This window comes from Heterodontus francisci, chromosome 22 (genome assembly GCF_036365525.1).
Source record: "Heterodontus francisci isolate sHetFra1 chromosome 22, sHetFra1.hap1, whole genome shotgun sequence".
NCBI lineage: Eukaryota > Metazoa > Chordata > Chondrichthyes > Heterodontiformes > Heterodontidae > Heterodontus > Heterodontus francisci.
Genome location: NC_090392.1, coordinates 46,881,147 through 46,906,301, shown reverse-complemented (window position 1 = coordinate 46,906,301; position 25,155 = coordinate 46,881,147).

Genomic DNA, 25,155 nt, shown 5'->3' with positions numbered 1-25,155 from the left:
CGATGGCGCCGAAGGCCGCAGACCTTGCTGCCTGGCTGTCCTCATCTACAGGTAAGTAGATGAAATCATTGGCACATCAAAAAAGGGCATTGGTTACCTCTTTGGTGCTCCTGTGGGTTGCAGACTGTGAGATGCCATATATGTTTGCCTGTGGATCCTTGGAAGGAGCCATTGGAGGAAGAAATGAGTGCAGCAGTCACCTTGAGGGATGGGATTCCCACCGGAGCCAATCAGCTGCAGGATCCTACAAATTTCTGTGACCATTTCAAGTGATATCCTTAGGTGTCTCTGGCATTGCCTGTCTGACATTTGAAGATAATTTGCCCTTGTCCTGAGGATGCGATGACGTGCCAGCGCCCGTCTTCGATAATGCTGTTCTTCGATGTTATCATTCGGAGTATCCTCACCTTCCTGTTGCTGGTGCTGAGGCATCATGAGTTGAGGGAAAAGAGCCCTCCTTAGTCTCTGTCTTTGCTCTTCTTCCCATGCTACTAGACAAATTGGTTGTATGAAACCCATGTTGCTGTTTCTTTTCTGAACAGTAAATAAACAGAGAGTGGCAATTCAGCCCTTTGTTGTTAGCGAGCTGAAACATCAAGGCAATGAACAGCTCTCTTATATCTGCCTTCAAGTTGCAGCTAGGTAGAAGACACACCCACTGTTGTTTGCCTCCTCCCGTTCTCCTTGCAATCCTTGAGTGTCCACATGGTTCCCATTATCATTGGAGAAGTTGGTGCATGTGGAATTCAGGGCAAGTCTCCCCACGTTCCAACCTCCTCCTGCAACCTTCCAGCTTGAACCCACCACTCTTGACCCACCCAATGTTATGGTTACCCCTCCCTCTGTTACCATTGAGCCTCCCCCATTACCTTGCACAGTGTATCAATGTATTCATGCCATCCCTCCTCCCTGTTCCTATCGACAGCCGATTCTTATCCTTGAACCTCCTCACATCGAACTGACCATTGTTGCCGAGTCCTGTTCCCCTCCATATGAAGCTGTCAAATACCCACCCATTTGTCTTGACCTTCCCCCCCTACAGAAGCCATTTGCCCCCATTGACTGTGACCATTCCCTCTGATAGCCAGTACCTTCAATTTGCTCCACATCTCCCCGACGTTAACAGCACTCATCCCTCCCTTTAGGGTCTCGCCAAATATCTTCTCATGGATTTAATCCATCCAACACCCCTGCAGCCAAAATAAATGCATCTTCACCATCAACCATTCAACACCTGAATGCTCCACTCCACCCTCCCCTGTTATCGATGCACCCGATCACCCCACTCTTCCCTCCCCGACTACCCTGCCCTGCTCCTCCATGCACCTGATCAGCCCTACCCTTCCCTCCCCAACTACCCACCCCTGCTCCTCCATCTAGCCCCCGCCCATGCTGTCACTGCCATTCCCTGAGATGATTCACTCTTGCTGGTGCTGAGCATGGAGGCAAACATCCATTCCAATGGTGGTGTTAGTTTAGCGGATGAGTTAAGAGATAAGAGCACTGACCTAAGACTCGACTGCACAAATTCAATGTCTGCACGCCACATTGAAACATTTGTGAACCAGGTGGCACAGGAATATTGCTTGCTATTCACTTCATCTGGCAGGTAGGACTAAATCATAACTATGCGAAGGGTAATGAGTATTCATGTTATTTCAATGAATGCAAATGCTGCAATCTGCTACACGCTGGGGGAACCCCTGAACACTGCAAAGCCACTGCCGAATAAATTCTTCTAAAATATTCCACCTTTGAGAATCCAAACAAACACCTCCTGCCTAATTATAATCATCCCACATGCTGCATAGAATGTCCCCCTGAGAGTCAGAATAAAGGGAACATTCTGACTGGTGGGAAGCGACAAGTTGTGTTTCCCAGTGCTCTGTACTGTGGCCTTGGCTTTCACCATATGTATCAGTGACGTGGATGAAGGAATAGAGAGTTGTATATTCAAGTTTGCAGATGACACTAAAATAGAAGGCACAGTTAATTGTGCGCAGAGCAGAAAGTTATAAAGGCACAGAGATAGATTAAGTGAGTGGGCAAAACTGTGGTAAAAATATAGAATTCAATATGGGGAGTGTGGGATCAGCCACTTTGGATCAAAGAAAGACAAAATCGGAATCTTTTCACAATAGTGAGAGACTAGCAGCTGTGGAGGAGGAAAAGGAATTTGGTGCCCATTTACACAAATCACTAAAAGCTACTGCACAGGTATAAAAAGTAATAAGTAAATCTGATGGAATGTTGGCCTATGTCTCAAGGGGGTTAACATAAAAAGGAGAGGTAGTTCCATTTCAGTTGTAAAGAGCCTTGCTCAGACCCCTTCCAGATTAGTGTGTTCAGTTCTAGGCACTGTACTCAAGAAGGGATAGATTGGCCTTGGAAGGGATGCAGAATGATACCAGTGTTTAAAGGGTTAAATTATGAAGGCATAAGGTGGACTTTTCGTCCTTTGAATACAGACAAATGAGGAGTGATTTGATCGAGGTCTTTAAAATGACAAAACGATTTAAAGCACAGATACCGAGTGTTATGACCCAGCGAGAAAGGGGCCTACGGTTCCCATTCAGCCTTCACCTGGTCTTACCATAACAGGGTTTAATTTTAAACACACTGTGTTTTTAGCTCCCCCTTGGTGAATCCTTGTTCACTACTTTCCAATTATAAGATAAAGAAACCAGCCAAACATGTTTTCTTAGGTTTAAAGAAGACAGGTTGAACTTTATTAAATTTAAACTCTAATTCGGTTAACGCCTACAGATACACGACATGCCCATGCAAGCATGCGCACACAATACACCCGTGCAGATAGAGACAGTAAAGAACAGAAATAAAGTGGAAAAGTTTGAGCAATAAGTGAAGATGGTTTTGCTTATTGTTCTTAGAGCTCGCTGTAGAGTCCTTGATTGTGGGTAGGTCTTGCTTTCGTTGGGGCCCAGTATTCTTCTTAAACCTTGTTTGATGCAGAATACTTTTCTCCCTTGAGGTTCACATGTCTTCAGTGGATATAGAGGCTTGTGAGAAAGAGATGGAAGCAGACAGGAGAGGTCTTCTCAGTCCAGGAGCAAACAGTCTTTGAGTTCAACTCTCTGTGGCTAATTCAAAAAAAAAACCCTGGACCTGCCAGTTAGTCATGTGGTTTAACCAGTCCTAGCTTTTGTGGATTGTATTAGCAGTCTCTGGCATGCTCTTCCTTACACCTTCAACGTCTGGTGATCAAAATCCATTGTGGGTTAAGTGGACAAGGGAATAGCCCCTTGTCTCAACAAGTACTGTCTGTTAGTGTGCAAATGTCCTTCCAGCTAAGTGTCTGGTGTTTTTTTTAACAAGTCCTTTCCTCATTCCAGCAACAGTTTAAAATTAATGTTCATATGACAAAATTAATATGCCTCATTCTTGGCAGGTGGGGGACTGCATGACACCTCCACACCCAGCAGAATGAAATGCAATTTTTAACGAGAGAATTTCATTAAAAAGTTCGAGAGAGAAAATATAAGATACAGGAGAAAACATGCACCTCTCTCTCTCATTCATTCATAAATCCTAAAACTTATTAAAGCCTTTCTTTTCTTGGTGCCAGTGTTGTTTCAATGACTCCTTTTTTGGCATCCCAGTAAACATGTGGTTTTTGGGGGAAATTTTTCTTCAGTTTGCCCATTTCCATGACTGCCTAGGCTCTTTGATCCTGCTGAGGTCTGCAAAGGGGCAGGGGGAAAATTAGGTTTAATTAACCCCAAGTTGGAATTATTTCCAGGAGAGTCAGTAGTGGGCGGGTCTACCCTGAACTCTCTTTCAGTGCTTTGCTGAGTCATGCAAAGGCTTTTGACTTCAGGGGATGGGGGGGTTCTCTTTTTTTCTGACTGTGGGGGAGGATTCTTTGCTAATCTCCCCTTTGTCCTCTGGGACACCCTTACCTGCAGGTATTTGTGCAGACTCTACTGCACTCCAGTGTGACACTTCGACTAGATGAGGCATCACCCTCATGGTTTCTGTGCCCCCTAGAGGTCTTTCTTTGTTTCTGCAGGTTCCTGTAAATGCTGTTAGCAACTCTGGTGGGGTGCTTCCAGTGTCTGCATTTACATAGGAGAATGTGGGGTCTAACTTTTCAAATTTTTTGGGTTTGGCTGATTGGACAGTAGGGGTTTTCATCTGGGATTCCTCCCAGACTTCCTTTAATCTGCCCTCTTGGTCACTTTTTCCCTTTCCCTTTCTAACCTATTGCCAGCCTTGTGCCTACCTGTCCCCTTTTGTTCTCAGCAGGGGTTCCTTACAGTTCACCAGCCCTCTGCTAGAGTGTCCTCCGAACACTGGTACAGGACTTAAGGGTGTAGGTTTCACAATAGTTGAGGTTTCCCCTCAACCTGGCACATGTGGCAACTCCTGCAGTACTCCAGCACATCCTTGTGGAGTTTTGGCCAGTCAAACTGCTGTCTTATGCGGGCTTTGTTCTTTCGTATATCGACATGTACAGCCACTGTAGTCTTGTGGGCCTTTCTTAATATTTCTCTCCGATACCTTTGCGGCACCACTGGTGAACTGCTGTCCACTCCTTGCTTTCAGGCCTGTGAGGAGAACTCCATTTCCTCACCAGTGCCTCATTCTTTAAATAGTAGTAATCAGGGACTCCCTCTGCATCACTTTCAGACTGGGCAGCCTGTGCTAACTCTCACAATACTGGGTCGGCTCGCTGAGCTTCAACTCAGGAAAATCCATTTAATTCATTCCCTGGGTCTCCTAACTTTCCAAAGAAAGTCTCAGACAGACAAACCTGGTCATCTGAAATAAAAACAAGAAATGCTGGAAATACTCAGCAGGTCTGGCAGTATCAGAACTTCTGATGAAGGGTCACTGACCTGAAACGTTAACTCTGCTTCTCTCTCCATAGATGCTGCCAGACCTGCTGAGTATTTCCAGCCTTTCTTGTTTTTATTTCAGATTTCCAGCATCAGCACTATTTTGCTTTTATAGACCTGGTCATCTGCCTGCAGTGTCAATTCAGTCTCCTCTGGGGGAGCTGGTTTGATCATAGCCTGATCCACGACATATTCAGGGAAACTGCAGGAGTCTGTCTACTGCCACCGCCCTGTCTCTCTGACCGCCTGCGGTCTTTCTTTCACTACTGATGGGGGGGCTACCACCTTCACCCCCACCAGATCATTACCTAGGAGCAGGTCAACCCCATCCACAGGAAAACTAGGGACAATCCCTACAGTCACCAGACCTGAAAGTATGTCACACTCCAGAGTGGTGCAGTGGTTAGCACTGCAGCCTCACAGCTCCAGTGATTCAGGTTCGGTTCTGGGCACTGCCTGTGTGGAGTTTGCAAGTTCTCCCTGTGACCGTGTGGGTTTTTGCTGGGTGCTCTGGTTCCCTCCCACAGCCAAAGAGTTGCAGGTTGATAGGTAAATTGGCCATTGTAAATTGCCACTTGTGTCGGTAGGTGGTAGGAGAATTGTGGGGATGTTGTAAGGAATATGGGATTAATGTTGGATTAGCAAAATGGGTGGTTGATGGTCAGCACAGACTTGGTGGGCCAAAGGGCCTGTTTCAGTGCTATATCTCCCTAGGCACAGCCAGTGTACAGGTACAGGCATACACTACCCTCCAATACCATTCACCACCATTCTGGTGTTCACTGAATCTCTGGTGGAAAGGTCAGGCCTTTTTCCAGTAAAAAGGATTTAGTGGCCCATGAAAATCACTATGAGCTTGCTTGCCCCACTTGAGGGGTATGGGATTACTTTCCCTTCAGACACCAAACCCTGATAACCTTCAGGAATCCTACTGAATGATCCTGCACTTGCAGTAGTAAGCTTCCTGGATCTTACTCTTACTGCAATTAAAGCCACAGTTTGATATGAACAAAGAATAGGCCATTCGGCACTCCAAGCCTGCGACGATCTTGATGCCTGTCTAAACTAAAACCTTCTGCACTTCCAGGGACCGTATCCCTCTATTCCCATCCTATTCATGTATTTGTCAAGATGCCTCTAAAACATCGCTACGTACCTGCTTCCACCACCTCCCCCGGCAGCAAGTTCCAGGCACTCATCACCCTCTGTGTAAAGAACTTGCCTCGCACATCCCCTCTAAACTTTGCTCCTCACACCTTAAACCTATGTCCCCTAGTAACTGACACTTCCACCCTGGGAAAAAGCTTCTGACTATCCACTCTGTCCATGCCACTCATAACTTTGTACACCTCTATCATGTCACCCCGTCCACCTCTGTCGTTCCAGTGAAAACAATCCAAGTTTATCCAACCTCTCCTCATAGCTAATACCCTCCAGACCAGGCAACATCCTGGTAAACCTCTTCTGTACCCTCTCCAAAGTTTCCACATCCTTCTGGTAGTGTGGCGACCAGAATTGCACGCAATATTCCAACTGTGGCCTAACTAAGGTTCTGTACAGCTGCAGCATGACTTGCCAATTTTTATACTCTATGCCCCGACCGATGAAGGCAAGCATGCTGTATGACTACCTTATCTACCTGCGTTGCCACTTTCACTGATCTGTGGACCTGTACGCCCAGATCTCTCTGCCTGTCAGTACTCCTAAGGGTTCTGCCATTTTCTGTATGCTTCCCATCTGTATTAGACCTTCAAAATGCATTACCTCACATTTGTCCGGATTAAACTCCATCTTTCATTGAATTTTGGGATCATTTGGGAAAGTTTTAATAATTCTGCGCCCAGCCCTGAATTACACTCCTCCATATTGGCCATGCTTTCACTGGAGTTATTCGGTCACCCCCTAGTTAACTCAAGACGTCTCAGCTCTTTCTCTTCGCATTCCTTCTGGAATGTTCTTTCTCTCTCCCTCTTCTACCTTTTATTTTCTTCACATTCCTTCTGGAAGGCTCTCTCTTTCTCCCTCTCCTGTCTCTCTCCTTCTATCTCCTCTAATTCAAGTTTCCTCTCTTCCAATTGTATCTTTGCTAGCAATACCCTGTCAGGGTCTACTTCTAACCCTGTTTATGCTTCTTCAGATTCAAGGGAAAAATGGTTGGCCACTAGCCTTAGGAGTTCAGACTTCCTAGCCTTGCCATGTACAGTTATCCCATACAGCTCAGCCATTTTCCTCAACTCCTACATAGACAGGGCTTTTAACTTATCCCAAGTTACTTCACCCTGGCTTGGGGAGCTACTAGCTTCAGTCATGGACATGTTAGTATTCTAGCACACACAACCACAAGAAAACCTGTATTGAAATCTTGCTTTTTTTTTGATTGGGAACAATTTGGCTTCTCACTTCCAAATTCTCACGTTTGTCTGTGGGTAAAATCCAGACTATAGCACCCAAATTTTTGTTATGACCCAGTGAGAAAGGGGTCTAAGGTTCCCTCTCAGCTTTCACTGGTCTTACCGTGACAGGGTTTAATTTTAAACACATCGTGTTTTTACTCCCCCTTGGTGAATCCTTGTTCACTGCTTTGGCAAAGAAACCAGCCAAACAGGTTTTTTTAGGTTTAAAGAAGACAGGTTGAACTTTATTAAACTTAAACTCTAATTCGATTAACCCTTATGGATAGGTGATGTGCCCATGCTACCATGCACACGCGATACACACATGCAGATAAAGACAGAAAAGAGCAGAAGAAATAAAGTGGAAAAGTTTGAGGCAATATCTGAAGATGGTTTTGGTTACTGTTCTGAGAGCTCGCTGTCGAGTCCTTGATTATAGGTCAGTCTTGCTTTTTGTTGGGGCCCAATATTCTTCTTAAATCTTGTTCACTGTAGGAGACTTTTTCCCCTTGAGGCTCACGTGTCTTCAATGGATTTAGAGGCTTGTGAGAAAGAGATGGGAGCAGTCAGAACAGGTCTTCTCAGTCCAGGAGCAAACAGTCTTTCTGAGTTCAAACCTTCTGTAGCTAATTCAAACAAAAACCCTGGACCAGCCAGTTAGTCATGTGACCAGCTGGTTTAACCAGTCCTGGCTTTTTTTTTTGTGGATTGTATCTCCTTAGCAGTCTCTGGAATGTTCTTCCTTACACCTTCAATGTCTGGTGATCAAAATCCATTGTGGCTTAAGTGGACCAGGGAATAGTACTTTGTCTCCACAAGCACTGTCTGTTATTATGCAAATATCCTTCCAGCCAAGTGTCTGGCGATTTTTTTTAACAATTCCTTTCTTCACTCCAGCAACAGTTTAAACTCAATGTTCATATGACAAAATAAATACGTCTCATTCTTGGCAGGTGAGAACTTGCATGACACCAAGTAATTATTTCCTCGGGTGGGAATCAAGAACAAATGGGCACAATCTTAATAGGAAAGCTCCAGCATTCAGGAATGAAATACAGAAATATTTTTCCACACAAAAGGAAATCTGGAACTCTCTCCTCCAAACTTCTGTGGATGCTGTTGGGTGGGGTGGTGTCAACTGGAAATTTCAAGACTGAGTTTGAAAGATTTTTGTTAGTTAACAGTATTAAGGGATATGGATCAAAGCCCACTAACATGGAACTGAGGTACAGATCAGCCATGATCTCACTGAATGACAAAACAGCCTTGAGGGGCTAAATTGCCTCCTCCTGTTCCTCTGTTATATGATTATAAAAGCAGGAGTCGGTGTCACATGGCACAGGTTAGGCTTGGAACAGAAACCCTGGTAACAGGGGCAGAGAAGTGACAAGCGCTCCTTTGATTGAACAAGCCCAGCAATAGCAGAGCACCTGGGTTGGGCAGAAAACTGAAAAGCTTTTTGATTGTGTGTCAGGGCATGTGTGTTTTACCTTCTGGAAGGAGATAAAGTCAAGTCTGCTGAAATGACTACAACCCAACTTGCTTTCCAGCAATTCTATAAAAGACCCTGTGAAGTCCACTGTGTTGATACATCTTGTTTCCTGTATTTGAAGAAAGCCTGCTAAAAATAATTCTCAATGCCACCTGAAGAGAAGTGTTCTAAGGGGATATCTGCGTATACTCAGAGGTTGGACTGTGTGCCAATTTGGTGCAGCGTGTCTCATCTGCTGTTTTCTTCAGGGGTGGGAAAGTGATCTGCCCATTTATTTTTGTCTGCAACAGAGCTCTAATCCAAAAATTCCTTTTTATTTTTTGGTTAACATACATATATGTCTGTGCATGTGAGTGTAAGATGCTAAGGTAAAAAAGGGGAACTTTAAACATTTTAATCTGTGTTTCTGTTTTACTTCATTACTGGTTAAGACTTGTTTTATAATTAACTGATAATTTTGTTGTTCAGTAAAAAAAACCTGGTTAGTGTGTTCTATTCTGGGAAAAATAATGTATCTGATTGGCTGTTTTCGGTCAGTGGGAAAATTTTATCAACATGTTGCAACCTGTGGAGAGGTGGGACTGAATTAATAGTGCAATCCTCCCCATACTGATGGAGATGAAATTTCTGACGGAGCAACTCCAATCCTGAAACAAGTCAACTTCAAAGCAGAGACAGATGCTACTAAGAGTTGCTTCAGCTATCTCACGATCCTAGCCACCTGAAACCTTTATAGAGATCAAATTGGAATCATCTTTGACGTTTTATTCAGGAGGGTGACAGATGAGGCTTCATTTGCACAGTTCTGAAAGGCTCCCAACTATTCTGTGCAATAGCAAAGAATCTTTCTGGACAATCAGTTCCATGATTTCCAGGGGATCCCTTCTTGCTGAAGAGAGTTTCTACTCTGATATCTCCTATTATATAGTGTGGCCTGCCTTCTGTCTTACCATGTTCACATCACTGCCCTTCACTCCTCTTCATCCCTTATGGTGGCGCATATAATGCAGTGTCATCACTTTGTGACCCTGTAACGATACACTTGAATGTCAAATTCTACTGAATAATGACAGGAAAATACAGTGGATGCTAGAATTCTGAAATAAGAACAGAACGTGCCAGAAATACTCAGCAGGTCTGGCAGGATCTGTGTGGAGAGAAACAGAATTATTGCTTCAGGTCTGTGACCTTTCATCAGAATTGGCAAAAGTTAGAAACGTAAAAGTCTTTGAGCAAGTGAAGGAGGCAGTGGGGGTGGGGGGGTGGTGGTTGCTGGTGAAGAAGAACAAAAGGGAAGGTCTGCAAGCATGACCCCAAGCTTCCAGTTGCTGGCCATTTTAATTCACCACCCTGCACTCATGCCCACACCTCTGTCCTCGGCCTGCTGCAGTCTTCCACTGAAGCTCAACCCAAGCTTAAAGAACAGCACCTCGCCTTCTGATCAGGCACTCTATAGTCTTCTGCATTCAATATTGAGTTCAATAATTTCAGACCATGAACCCCATTATATTTTACTTATTTATTATTTTTGTTTTTATATATTTTCATTTTTTAAAATTATTTATTTATTTTAACCATGTGCTAGCATTAAACTTGTCTTTCATGTTTTTGCTTTCTGACAGAGCTGTTCATTATTCTGCCATTAACACTCTCTCTGGAATCACGCTTTGTCTTTCATTACAACTATTTAGCACTCCACTTGCAATCTGTTCCATGACATCTCTGTCATTTAATCTCTCTACCCTCCGTCCTATCACAGAACTTCCCTTTTGTTCTTCTTCAACCCCCCCTCTCCTCCTTCCCGCTTTCACTTGCTCAAAGACTGTTACATTTCTAACTTTTGCCAGTTCTGATGATAGGTCACAGACCTGAAACGTTAACTGTTTCTCTCTACACAGATGTTGCCAGACCTGCTGAGTACTTCTGGCACTTTCTGTTCTCTACTGAATAATGGTTTTATTAATCTGACACATCCAGAAAAAAATTAACACACTCGCATTCATAAAGTGCCTTTAATGTAGAACACACCAAAAGGTACTTTACAAAATCGGAACAATAGACAAACAGTATACGTCGTGACATTAGGAAGGGTGAAAAGTGCATGATTGAATCAGTAGGTTTTGAGAATATTTTTGAAGGTAGAAATAAAGAGGTGATGAGGGTTTGGGGAGTGAATTTCTGGGGCCCGGTAGCTTAAGCCTCTCCCACCAATGCAGACATGGAATGAGAGGGATTTAAGGAGGAATGAAAGTCTTGGCATGGTGGAAGTTATAGAGGTCAGGTGGGTGAGATCATAGGGAGAATTTATTGATGATCTAGTTTTGCTGGATATTATAATTTTCCTATACATCTGATTAAAGGTACCTTTACTTACCTGCCTTCAATCTATAAAAGTGATTGATTTGGAGTCAACCTCCAGGTTTTGACACTAATTTGTTGCCCAAATGTACTTAATGTGAATCAAAGGATAATTTTCCTGCAGAACTTTGTTTCACTGAAAATTATGGGCAAGTAACTAATATTAGAAAATAATGTCATCTACAAATCAGTGAGTGTTCTTCCAGCAACGTAAAGTACTAATGGAAACTGCTAGCTGTGATTTTGGTATGATGTGTTTGAGTAACATTCCTCTGTCTAGTACTTTAGTGGAGTGCTAACCCATTTACAAATGAATTGATAGTGGGCATAGGAATGTTATACCTATTCATGTTGTCAACAGTAATTTGAGGCTTGAGTGTCTCTTAATGTGACTGAATTAGGGATTAAACACCCTTAACAAGCTTATCTAAATGCCATAAATCAAACTTAACATAAATGGAAACATGAGCTAAGGCAATCAAACTAATTGAGTTGCCCTCTTTCCCTTTCAAATAAAAATGGCTGGTATTTAATGTGATAAACATTGAGATTTATGAATGGTGTCTCTGAAGAATAGATTTATCTGGATATCCACCAGTAACTTTAATAATATTTTAATTCTGAATGCAAAACAGGTTTGTACAAGTAGCTTTGCTCCCTGATTTTATTAGCTCTGTTCTCCCTCCTAGCCCTCTATAGCAAGACTCTCTTAGCTGACACTACGCCTGTTTTTTTCTAGATATTTATAGTGTAATTCTCTCTTTGAGCTGTCTATAATCATGCTTTCTTCTCTCTTCAAAATCTATTGTGCATCGCTCTCCTAGCTGTCTATAATCCGGTTTTGTTCTCTCTCCTTACTGCGTACAGTGTGACTCTCTCTCAGCTGTCCATAATTCTGTTTCATGCTCACTCCTTGATGCCTATAGTATGCCTTTATCCCATCTGTCTATAATGAAGAGCTGAAAGAAGGGAGGAGTGAATGATTATTGTTATGGATGACTCTCTAATTCCTTTACATGGGGGCAACAAAGCACATCTCTGTCAGCTGTGAACTCTGAATAATGATGTCCTATGTCCAAGTACCCAGAACAAATAGATAAATCCATTTAATCTTCTGATTGACTTTTTAAACGCACTAGCCTCCTCTCTCCTCCAGGATGAAGGTATTATTTAGTCCTCTGGCCAATCCAAAATAATGATTCTCTTACTTACCAACAACAATAGGACTGACATGAAGAGGTTTTACTTTGCACTAACTTTAAGATTGATGTAGTGGTAATCTGGAGACTGGGTTGAAAAATTTCAGACTCAAGTGATGTGTAATTCTCTTCGGAACACGAGAAGGAATGGATGTATTAAAGAATCCATTTTATGTTCAGGGCTCCATTTTAAGGTTAGAAGATAGCTTTTCAACAGCATCTGTTGAAAAGGGCAATATCTGGAGAATGTCACAAGACAGCTCAAATCAACGAGGCCCTTGTGCAAGGCTGTACCGACATTTTAAGATTAGTCAAGTGTGATTGTAACCTAATAGATATATTTAATAGATATATTTAACAACCGTGTTTGCCTTTTATTATGAGACCTGTTTCCTGGAATGCTGAACTGATGTAAGTTAATGGACATCAAGAGTAAAGGTTATGGAGGAAGGGAGGAAGTCTGGTGCAATGGCCTTATAACTACAGGATATAAAAGTTGGAAAACTGGGAATAATCCTGCGACTGAGTTCAGCAATTGTAACAAAAGGTCTCCTGCAGCCTTTGCGTCATTGTGTGTGTTGTCTGTCAGCATCATTCCCTCTAGTAAAATATATAAACAATGACTCTGCGTCTCGAACTTTAATTTCTGGCACAGAGACAAAAGGGGCAATTTTGACTTTGGACAATAGCCTAAAACAGGCAATATCAATTCAGCCATGTGTTGTACATCTCTCCTGATTGAAGTCAATGAAATGAAAATTGTTTCAAGACATTTAGCAGGCAGCAGAATCAATACCCTCCATTTTGCACAATTAACCAAAGATAAAAATAGGAACATAGGAAAAGGGAGGCCATTTAACCCCCTGCGCCTGGTCCACCATTCAATGAAATTATGGCTGATCTGTGACTGAACTTCATATACCCGCCGTTGCCCGATATCCCTTAATACCTTTGGTTAGCAATAAGCTATCAATCTCAGTTTTAAAATCAACAATTAATCAAGCACTGAGGTGAGGTGAGAGTGACTGCACTTGATATCAAGGCATCATTTCACCGAGTATGGCATCAAGGAGCCTAGCAAAACTGGAGTCAATGGGAATCAGGGAAAAATCTCTCCGCTGGTTGGAATCGTATCTAGCACAAAGGAAGATGGTTATGGTTGTTAGAGGTCAATCATCTCAAATCCAGGATATCACTGCAGGCGTTTCTCAGGGTAGTGTCTTAGGCCCAATCATCTTCAGCTGCTTCATCAATGGCCTTCCTTCAACCATAAGGTCGGAAGTGGGGATGTTCACTGATGACTGCACAATGTTCAGCACCATTCGCGACTCCTCAGATACTGAAGCAGTCCATGTAGAAGTGCAGCAAGACCTGGACAATATCCAGGCTTGGGCTGATAAATGGCAAGTAACATTCGCACCACACAGTGCCAGGCAATGACCAGCTCAAAACAAAAGAGAATCTAACTATCTCCCCTTGACATTCAATGGCATTACGATCACTGAATCCCCCACTTATCAACATCCTGGGGGTTACCATTGACCAGAAACTGAACTGGAGTAGCCATATAAACACTGTGGCGACAAGAGCAGGTCAGAGGCTGGGAATTCTGCAGTGAGTAACTCACCTCCTGTCTCCCCAAAGCCTGTCCACCATCTACAAGGCACAAGTCAGGAGTGTGATGGAATACTCTCCACTTGCTTGGATGGGTGCAGCTCCAACAACACTCAAGAAGCTCGACACCATCCAGGACAAAGCAGCCCACTTGATTGGCATCCCATCTACATTTGCTCCCTCCACCACTGATGCACAGTGGCAGCAATGTGTACCATCTACAAGATGCACTGCAACAACTCACCAAGGCTCCTCAGGCAGCACCTTCCAAAGCCCTGACCTCTACCACCTAGAATGACAGGCAGAAGATGCATGGGAACAGCACAACCTGCAAGTTCCCTTCCAAGTCACATGCCATCCTGACTTGGAACTATATCACTGCTCCTTCACTGTCGCTGGGTCAAAATCCTGGAACTCCCTTTCTAACAGCACTGTGGGTGCACCTACCCACACAGACTGTAGCAGTTCAAGAAGGCAGCTCACCACCACCTTCTCAAGGGCAATTAAGGATGGGCAATAACTGCTGTCCTAGACAGCGACGCCCACATCCCATGATTGAAAAAAATAAGCATTAATTGCTGTTTGCAGAAGGGAGCGAAAGGTCACAGACCTGAAATGTTAACTCTGCTTCTCTCTCCACAGATGCTGCCTGACCTGCTGAGTATTTCCAGCATCTGCAGTATTTTGCTTTCACTCAAACTTCTACCATCTTTCACATTGAGAAGTTTTTTTCAGAGTTCACTCCTAAAAGTTCTGGCTATAATTTTTTTGACTATCCTCCAACAGTACAATGTCTCTCTTGCAGTATTAATCAAAGATTGACTCACCCAGGGCGCAGCGGGAATCTCATTCTTCCCTACTCCAGTCTGAAATTAACATTTTCAGATTCTTAAATGATAAAAGTCTACCTTGCAGGTTATGGTGTAACTGCAGCATTATAGAACAAACAGTTCTTAAAAATGAACATTCATTCCTGCATGAATGAATCACACAAAAATAATATAACACATGGGAAAAATGATCAGCAATGCTTTGAATGCCTATGCCCGCCTGAGATTTGCTTTCCAGCTTGAACTATTCCTATCTGTCAGCCATTTTACAACAAGTCACATCCGTGGACCCAGGGCCATATTTTCTTCTGGTTTTCCATTTCATAGGATCGAGGAACAACTAATAAAACTGTGCAATCAGTGATTTTCTTAGGCTGATTTATGTTTACTGCTGCGATCAAGATACACCTGAATTAATGATCTGTTTACACTTCTTAAAACAAATAGCCACTGAACTGGTATAAATAAAGAGAATATTGGTAATCCATCTATGGTGTGAGCAATTATTCTTCGTAACAGTTTGACAGAAATGGCTAAAATCCTGATTTACCCACCCAGGCCTGTATGTGTTAAGCATACTTGTAGAAAAAGAAAACAATTGACATAGTGTTCAAACTTTGGTTGTAAAGAAAAAGGAAAAACTTGCATTTATTTATTTATAGACACAGAACTAAAACAGGCCCTTAGGCCCACCGAGTCTGTGCCGACCAAGAACCACCCATTTATACTAACCCTACAGTAATCCCATATTCCCTACCACCTACCTGCACTGGGGGCAATTTACAATGGCCAATTTACTTATCACCTGTAAGCCTTTGGCGGTGGGAGGAAACCAGAGCACCCGACGAAAACCCACACGGTCACAGGGAGAACTTGCAAACTCCGCACAAGCAGTACCCAGAATAGAACCCGGGTCCCTGGAGCTGTGAGGCTGCGGTGCTAACCACTGCGCCACTGTGCCACCCATATATAGTATCTTTCACTGCCTCAGGATGTTCCAAAGCATTTTACAGCCAATTAAGTACTTTTGAAGGGTAGTCACTGTGGGTGTAAAACTATAATTCAAAGTTAAATAATTGCTCAAATAAGAGGAGGTATGTAGTTTTACACAACGTGGGATATTTTTAAAGAAACTTTTCATTCTTCATAAATCCTGATAGGGTAAATATATTAGACCGCATTTTATAATATGTGCAGTTTTCAGAACAGGAGTCAAAAGTCAAAACAGCAGCACAAACATTTTAAAGGTTGACACTTTTGAAAGTCCAAATGTTCTCAATAGGCTCCAAGAATATGGAATTATTCTAGGCTCACAAAACTACAATCACGAATGGTCTGGAGAAGCACCTGTCTGTAGGTCACGACCAGCCTCTCACCAGGTTAACAAGGCCTAAACAAGCAAAAGCAGTTTTTGATGTATTCCTGAAACCACTCTAGAACATCAGCATTACTACAAATATTGGTACAATTGAACTTACCAGATTTCTGTTACTCTTCTACCCATTAACACTTCCATTTCTTTGTGCACATTAATACACAGCATATATCCTTCCACAATAATAAAAGCAAAATACTGCGGATGCTGGAAATCTGAAATAAAAACAAGAACAAGAAATACTGGAAATATTCAGCAGGATATTGCGAGCCTCGTCAAAAAGAAAAAGGAAGCATTTGTAAGGGCTGGAAGGCTAGGAACAGACAAATCCCTTGAGGAATATAAAGACAGTAGGAAGAAACTTAAGCAAGGAGTCAGGAAGGCTAAAAGGGGTCATGAAAAGTCATTGGCAAACAGGATTAAGGAAAATCCCAAGGCTTTTTATACATATATAAAGAGCAAGAGGGTAACTAGGGAAAGGGTTGGCCCACTCAAGGACAGAGAAGGGAATCTATGTGTGGGGCCAGATGAAATGGGCGAGGTACTAAGTGGTACTTTGCATCAGTATTCACCAAAGAGAAGGACTTGGTGGATGATGAGCCTAGGGAAGGGAGTGTAGATAGTCTCAGTCATCTCATTATCAAAAAGGAGGAGGTGTTGGGTGTCTTGCAAAGCATTAAGGTAGATAAGTCCCCAGGGCCTGATAGGATCTACCCCAGAATACTGAGGGAGGCAAGGGAAGAAATTGCTGGGGCCTTGACAGAAATCTTTGCAACCTCATTGGCTACAGGTGAGGTCCCAGAGGACTGGAGAATAACCAATGTTGTTCCTTTGTTTAAGAAGGGTAACAAGGATAATCCAGGAAATTATAGGCCGGTGAGCCATACGTCAGTGGTAGGGAAATTATTAGAGAGGATTCTTCAGGACAAGATTTACTCCCATTTGGAAACAAACGAACTTATTAGCAAGAGGCAGCATGGTTTTGTGAAGGGGAGGTCGTGTCTCACTAATTTGATCGAGTTTTTTGAGGAAGTGACAAAGATGATTGATGAAGGAAGGGCATTGGATATTATCTATATGGACTTCAGTAAAGCCTTTGACAAGGTCCCTCATGGCAGACTGGTACAAAAGGTGAAGTCACACGGGATCAGAGGTGAGCTGGCAAGATGGATACAGAACTGGCTCAGTCATAGAAGACAGAGGGTAGCAGTGGAAGGGTGCTTTTCTGAATGGAGGGATGTGACTAGTGGTGTTCCGCAGGGATCAGTGCTGGGACCTTTGCTGTTTGTAGTATATATAAATGATTTGGAGGAAAATGCAGCTGGTCTGATTAGTAAGTTTGTGGACGACACAAAGGTTGGTGGAGTTGAGGACAGTGATGAGGATTGTCAGAGGATACAGCAGGATATAGATCGGTTGGAGACTTGGGCGGAGAAATGGCAGATGGAGTTTAATTCAGACAAATGTGAGGTAATGCATTTTGGAAGGTCTAATACAGGTGAGAAGTATGCAGTAAATGGCAGAACCCTTAGGTGTATTGACAGGCAGAGAGATCTGGGCATACAGGTCCATAGGTCACTGAAAGTGGCAACGCAAGTGGATAAGGTAGTCAAGAAGGCATACAGCATGCTTGCCTTCATCGGTCGGGGCATAGAGTATAAAAATAGGCAAGTCATGCTGCAGCTGTACAGAACTTTAGTTAGGCCACACTTAGAATATTGCGTGCAATTCTGGTCGCCACACTACCAGAAGGACGTGGAGGCTTTGGAGAGGGTACAGAAGAAGTTTGCCAGAATGTTGCCTGATCTGGAGGGCATTAGCTATGAGGAGGGGTTGGATAAACTCGGATTGTTTTCACTGGAACGACGGAGGTGGAGGGGTGACATGATAGAGGTTTACAAAGTTATAAACGGCATGGACAGAGTGGATAGTCAGAAGCTTTTTCCCAGGGTGGAAGAGTCAGTTACTAGGGGACATAGGTTTAAGGTGAGAGGGGCAAAGTTTAGAGGGGATGTGCGAGGCAAGTTCTTTACACAGAGGGTGGTGAGTGCCTGGAACTTGTTGCCGAGGGAGGTGGTGGAAGCAGGTACCATAGAGACGTTTAAGAGGCATCTTGACAAATATGTGAATAGGATGGGAATAGAGGGATACGGACCCCGGAAGTGCAGAAGGTTTTAGTTTAGGCAGGCATCAGGATCGGTGCAGGCTTGATGGACCGAATGGCCTGTTCCTGTGCTGTACTGTTCTTTGATCTTTGTTCTTTGTTGTCTGGCAGCATCTGTGGAGAGAGAAGTAGAGTTAACTTTTCAGGTCAGTGACCCTTCTTCAGAACTGGCAAATATTAGAAATGTGAAAGGTTTTAAGCAAGTAAAGCAGGGGTGGGGCAAGAGATAACAAAGGAGAAGATGTAGATAGGACAAGGTCACAGAGAATAACTGACCAGAAGGTCATGGAGTAAAGGCAAACAATATGGTAATGGTGTGTTGAAAGACAAAGCATTAATACAAATAGGGTGTTAATGGACTGAAAAACGGAACAGCCACAAGTACCAACATGAAAAAAAACAGTGGGTAGGCAAACTGAACAAAGTAAGATAAAATAAAATAAACGCAAAACAAAGATAAAAAAGAAAAAATAACTAAAAATAAAAGTAAAATGAGGGGCCCGTCATGCTCTGAAATTATTGAACTCAATGTTCAGTCCGGCGGGCTGTAGTGTGCCTAATCAGAAAATGACATGCTGTTCCTCAAGCTTGCGTTGATGTTCACTGGAACACTGCAACAATCCCAGAATAGAGATGTGAGCATGAGAGCAGGGGGGAGTGTTGAAATGGCAAGCAACTGGAAGCTCGGGGTCCTGCTTTCGGACTGAGCAGAGGTGTTTCGCAAAGCGGTCACACAGTCTGCGTTTGGTCTCCCCATTGTAGAGGAGACCACATTGTGAGCAGCAAATACAGTATACTAAATTGAAAGAAGTACAAGTAAATCGCTGCTTCACCTGAAAGGAGTGTTTGGGGCCTGGGATAGTGAGGAGAGAGGAGGTAAATGGGCTGGTATTACACCTCCTGCGATTGCAGGGGAAGTGATTTCTTTGAATCACTTTTTCCTTTCTTGTCCTACAAATGACAAGCAAAGGAGGTAGCTCCCAGGAGACTGAAGGAGTCCAGGGAGCAGAGTTCCTCAGAGCTTGGTGTTCATCTTGAGAGATTCATGAATGGACAGTATTCTAAAATGGGCAGTGAACTGTAAGCTCCCAGTGCATCCTGAGTTTGAGGGGAGGCAAGGAGAATTCACATCTACAGCCAGTTTCTAAAGTGAAATTCTCTGGGTGTTGGAACAATTAAGTTACAGTCAGTGTTAAAATGGCAGCATTCACCGCTAACTGCAATGAGAAATGTGAACTTATTTAGTTGATTGGCTGCAGCAAAACTTCAACTTCTTGCTGCAGCATGCTCCACTCACGAAACGATTTGCAAGGCCTAACAACAAGGTACATTCCCAGCGAAGCCACGCCCTCTAATGATGTCACAAGCTGAAGACATGCCCCTTGAGGTCAGTCTTCAGCTGAAAGGCAGGTGAGAGTTTTATAATACTTTTAAACACTTCAAATATTTTTAAATACTTCTAAACACTTTTTTAAAGCTTTTATAAACATTTAAATATTTTAAGCACTTTAACAAACTTTGGCCAGGATTTAACACGGAAACAGTGGCCCTGCCCACTGTTGTGTGATTGCCGTTACGAATGATGTCCCTTTAAGATCTTAGTATGCTAATGAGCTGAGTACCAGGATGCAGTCATGTGCCTACCAGCCAGTCTCACTCTGCTATTGTAACACCAAGAGGCAAGGCTGTAAATGGTCAGCTCTGCACTGTATATACTTAGATGTTAAGAAACCTGTTTGAGATCTTCAATCAACTGAACTCCACGCATCTCATTAATGTTGAGATCAGACAACATAAAAAGCTTCTCATTAGCTTCTCATTCCTCCCACAAGCTGGAAAATCGAGGGCAAGCCCGCCTCCATCAGCCCTGGAAGTCACAATGCTATTTTGCGTGACTCAGGCAAGGTAGTGGCTTCCACCCCTCTGAGGCAGGAAGTTTCGCCTCTAAGAGCTGCCAGCCAATCGGAGGGTCAGCAACCCGTCCCATCAGTGCCAGCGGGATGGTGGGCACTGCTGGGACTGCAGTAGACCAGGCCAAGCCAGCGATGGGGGCCGGAGAAGAAGGTGAATGGGGCTGGCTCGCCGGGGCCAGTCGGGCAGGGCCCCAGTGAGTTGGGGGTATGAGTGGAGGGTGTTTGAGAGGCTGGGGGGTGGGATCATCAAGTGGCGGCAGCCTAGGCTGCCGGGGCTGCTCTCCATGGGACACAGGGTGCCCATCCACTGTTGATAAATTAACAGCGGTGGCGGGAAGAGGCACTTAATTGGCCATTAATTGGCCATTTAAGGGCTTCAATTGGCCTTAGGGTGGCAGACCATGCAACACATCCCACGCCACTGATAAAGTAACAGTGGAGGCGGGTAAGTGTTGGGTGCACCATCCCACCTGGTTCTATGTGCCCACCCACCCCACCCACCCCAGCTTCCTAGCCCTCTCCCCGGGGGGGGGAGCGGGGGTGGGGGTGCGGGCGGAATAAAATCCCAATCTTTGACTGCCCAGAACATTTCAGCTTGACTCACAATTTATTTTCTCCTCTGGTTTCCGGATTTTAATCCTTTTTATCTCCCATGTCTTTCATCAGAATTTCATCCCGAGTATCCCTTGTAGTTTTCCCAGGGAGTTTAAACTCTTTCCCTCCCTCCTTCTCCCGATCTCTTCACCCTTTTCCCTGTGGCAGAACTGGTCGAGCTGCAGAATTTGAGAGATGACAAACAATCGGATGTGGCTCTGAGCCCCAGCAGCAGCAGGTCATTGAGCATGGAGAGGACAATGCCATGAGGATCGGAGTATACAAGAAGAAATAATGGGGGCTTGTAAGAAAGGTACTGCAATAATCCATGGGTGATTTTTATCTTCATATAGATCGGATGAATCAGATTGACAATAGTAGCCTGGATGATGAGTTCATAGAGTATATTCAAGACAATTTCTTAGAGCAGTACCTTCCGCCCGCACCCCCACCCCCGCACCCCCCCCGGGGAGAGGGCTAGGAAGCTGGGGTGGGTGGGGTGGTGGGCACATAGAACCAGGTGGGATGGTGCACCCAACACTTACCCGCCTCCACTGTTACTTTATCAGTGGCGTGGGATGTGTTGCATGGCCTGCCACCCTTAGGCCAATTGAAGCCCTTAAATGGCCAATTAATGGCCAATTAAGTGCCTCTTCCCGCCACCGCTGGTAATTTATCAACAGTGGATGGGCACCCTGTGTCCCATGGAGAGCAGCCCCGGCAGCCTAGGCTGCCGCCACTTGATGATCCCACCCCCCAGCCTCTCGAACACCCTCCACTCATACCCCCAACTCACTGGGGCCCTGCCCGACTGGCCCCGGCGAGCCAGCCCCATTCACCTTCTTCTCCGGCCCCCATCGCTGGCTTGGCCTGGTCTACTGCAGTCCCAGCAGTGCCCACCATCCCGCTGGCACTGATGGGACGGGTTGCTGACCCTCCGATTGGCTGGCAGCTCTTAGAGGCGAAACTTCCTGCCTCAGAGGGGTGGAAGCCACTACCTCAGGCAATTAACTGCCTGAATCACGCAAAATAGCATTGTGACTTCCAGGGCGGCACAGTGGCGCAGTGGTTAGCACCGCAGCCTCACAGCTCCAGGGAACCGGGTTCGATTCCGGGTACTGCCTGTGTGGAGTTTGCAAGTTCTCCCTGTGTCTGCGTGGGTTTTCTCCGGGTGCTCCGGTTTCCTCCCACAAGCCAAAAAGACTTGCAGGTTGATAGGTAAATTGGCCATTATAAATTGTCACTAGTATAGGTAGGTGGTAGGGAAATATACGGACAGGTGGGGATGTTTGGTAGGACTATGGGATTAGTGTAGGATTAGTATAAATGGGTGGCTGATGTTCGGCACAGACTCGGTGGGCCGAAGGGCCTGTTTCAGTGCTGTATCTCTAATCTAATCTAATCTAAAAGGTTACTGTACAAAATAAGAGCTTGTGATGTAGGGGGTAACATATTAGCATGGATAGAGGATTGGCTAGCTAACAGGAAGCAGAGAGTAGGGATAAATGGGTCATTTTCAGGTTGGCAGGATGTAACTAGTGGAGAGCCATAGGGATCAGTGCTGGGGCCTCAACTATTTACAATCTATACCAATAACCTGGATGAAGGGACCGAATGTATGGTAGTTAAATTTGCTGATGACACAACGATAGGTAGGAAAGTAAAAGGACAGAAAGAGTCTAAAAAGGGATATAGATAGGTTAAGTGAGGGGCAAAAATTGGCAGATAGAGTATAATGTGGGAAAATGTGAACTTGTCCACTTGGCAGGATGAATAGAACAGCAGTATATTATTTGAATGGAGAGAGACTGTAGAACTCTACAGTAGAAAGGGATTTGGGTGTCCACATACATGAATCACAAAAAGCAGGTACAGCAAATGATTAGGAAAGCAAATGAAATGTTGGCAATTATTGCAAGGGAATTGGGTATAAAAGTAAGGAAGCATTGCTACAGCTCTACAGGACCTTAGTTACACCACACTGGGAGTACTATGTACAGTTTTGGTCTACTTATATAAGAAAGGATGTAAATGCATTCGAAGCAGTTCAGAGAAGGTTCACTCAACAGATTCCTGGGATGAAGGAAATCTTATGAGGAAAGATTAGACAGGTTGGGCCTACACTCATTGGCGTTTAGAAGAATGGGAACTGATCTTTATTGCAACATACAAGATCCTGAAGGGACTTGACAGGGTGGATGCTGTGAGGATGTTTGCCCTTGTGGGCAAGTCTAGAGCTAGGGGGACACAGTTTGAAAGTTAGGGCTCTCCCATTTAAGACTGAGATGAGGAGAACATTTTTCTCTCAGAGGAATTCTCTTCCCCAGAGAGCAGTGAAGGCTGAATCATTGAATATGGTCAAGGCTGAGTTAAATAGATTTTTGATCAACAAAGGAGTCAAGGGTTATGGGGAGGCAGACAGAAAAGTGGAGTTGAGGTCACAATATGATCAGCCGTGATCTTATCAAATGGCAGAGCAGGTTCAAGGGGCCAAATGGCCTACTCCTGCTCCTAATTCTTGTGTTCTTGAGATCAGATCCAGGACTCAGGCATTGAGCGTCCAGATGAGGGGCAAGGCCACCTTACAAAAGTGGAAGAACCGGCTGTAGACCAGGAGTCGAGACTAATTGAGGGATGGGGGAAAAACATGACGTCAGCCTCTGCAACCAGACACAGCCCAGCAGACAGCTTTGACTTCCTTCCAGCCCTCAATAGTGATGAAGATCTCAGCATTCACTGGTATTGGGACTGCAAAATCCAGGCCATTACTCTCAGTCACTTTACTCATCACTATCTAACTTAGCAATGTCCTCTTCAGATTGTTAACAGACTATTTTTTGGACTATTGGACATTTAGGCACTTTAGTTAGAGCACTCTGTGGGGGAAGGGTGAGCAGCCAGCAGTTGTGGCCCATATTGGTACCAACAACACAGGTAGAAAGAGGGATGAGGTCCTGTAGGTGGAGTTTAGGGAAAGAAACTAGCAGGCAGGGCCTCAAAGGTATTAATCTCCATATTACTCCCAGTACCATGTGCAAGTGAGTATAGGAGTAGGGAGATAGAATAGATGAATGTGTGGCTGGAGAGATGGTGCAGGAGAGAGGACTTCAGATTCCTGGGTCATTGGGACTGGATCTGAGGGAGATGGGACATATAAAGGGCGAATGGGTTGCACCTGAACAAGCTGGGATCAATGCCCTTGGGGGCTAGTTCTCTTGGGGAGGGTTTAAACTAACTTGGCAGGGGTGTGGGAACCAGAAGGTAAATTTAGAGAGGGAAAAAACCATGGTGCACAGATAATTGGGAGAGACGGATAGCACTAGAGTAGGGAATAGTAAGACATCAGGTGGGGTCAGTCTAACAGGGAATGCAATATGGACTAAATTGGGTTCACAGTGATGTATGTGAACATATGGAGTGTTGTAAATAATGTTGGTGAGCTGCAGACACAGATAGCTATGTGGAAATATGATGATGTGGTGAGAATGGAGACCTGGCTCAAAAAAGGGCAGGACTGGATACTAAATATTCCTGGATACAAGGTGTTCAGGAAAGATAGTGAAGGAAAGAAAGGAGGAGGGGTAGCTGCATTGATTAAGGAGAACATTTCAGTGCTGGAGAGAGTGGTTATCCTAGAGGGATCAAGGATAGAATCTATTTGGTTAGAGCTAGGAAACAATAGAGGTGCTGTTACATTGCTGGGGGTATTTTATAGGCCACCAACTAGTAGGAAGGATACAGAGGAACAAATTTGCAAGAAAATTACAGAGGCATGCAATAATTATAGAGTAGTTATAATGGGGGACATTAATTATCCTAATATAGACTGGGATAGCAATAGTGTAAAGGCAGAGAGGGGCAAGAACTTCTAGAGTGTGTTCGGAAGAATTTTATACATCAGTATGTTTCCAGTCCAGTGAGGAAGGATACATTGCTGGATCTGGTTCTGAGAATGAGGTGGGTTAAGTGGATCAAGTGTCAGTAGATGAACATTTAGGGGACAGTGACCATAGCATCATAAGGTTTAGGCTAGCTATGAAAAAGGACAAGGAGCAATTCAGCGTAAAAATAATTAATTGAAGGAGGGCAAATTTCAGTGGAATGGGAATGGATCTGTCCCAAGTAAAATGGAATCAAAGATTGAAAGGCAAAACTGTGACTGAACAATATGCTGCTTTGAAAGAGGATCTAGCTCAGGTCCAGTCAAGGTACATTACCATGAAGGGGAAAGGTAGGGAAAATAGATCTAGAGCTCCTTGGATAACGAAAGAGATAGAGAGTAAGATGAAGCAGATGACAGATTTCAGGTAGATAATACTATTGAGAACCAGGCTGAATATAAAAGGTTCAGAGGAGCAGAGAAA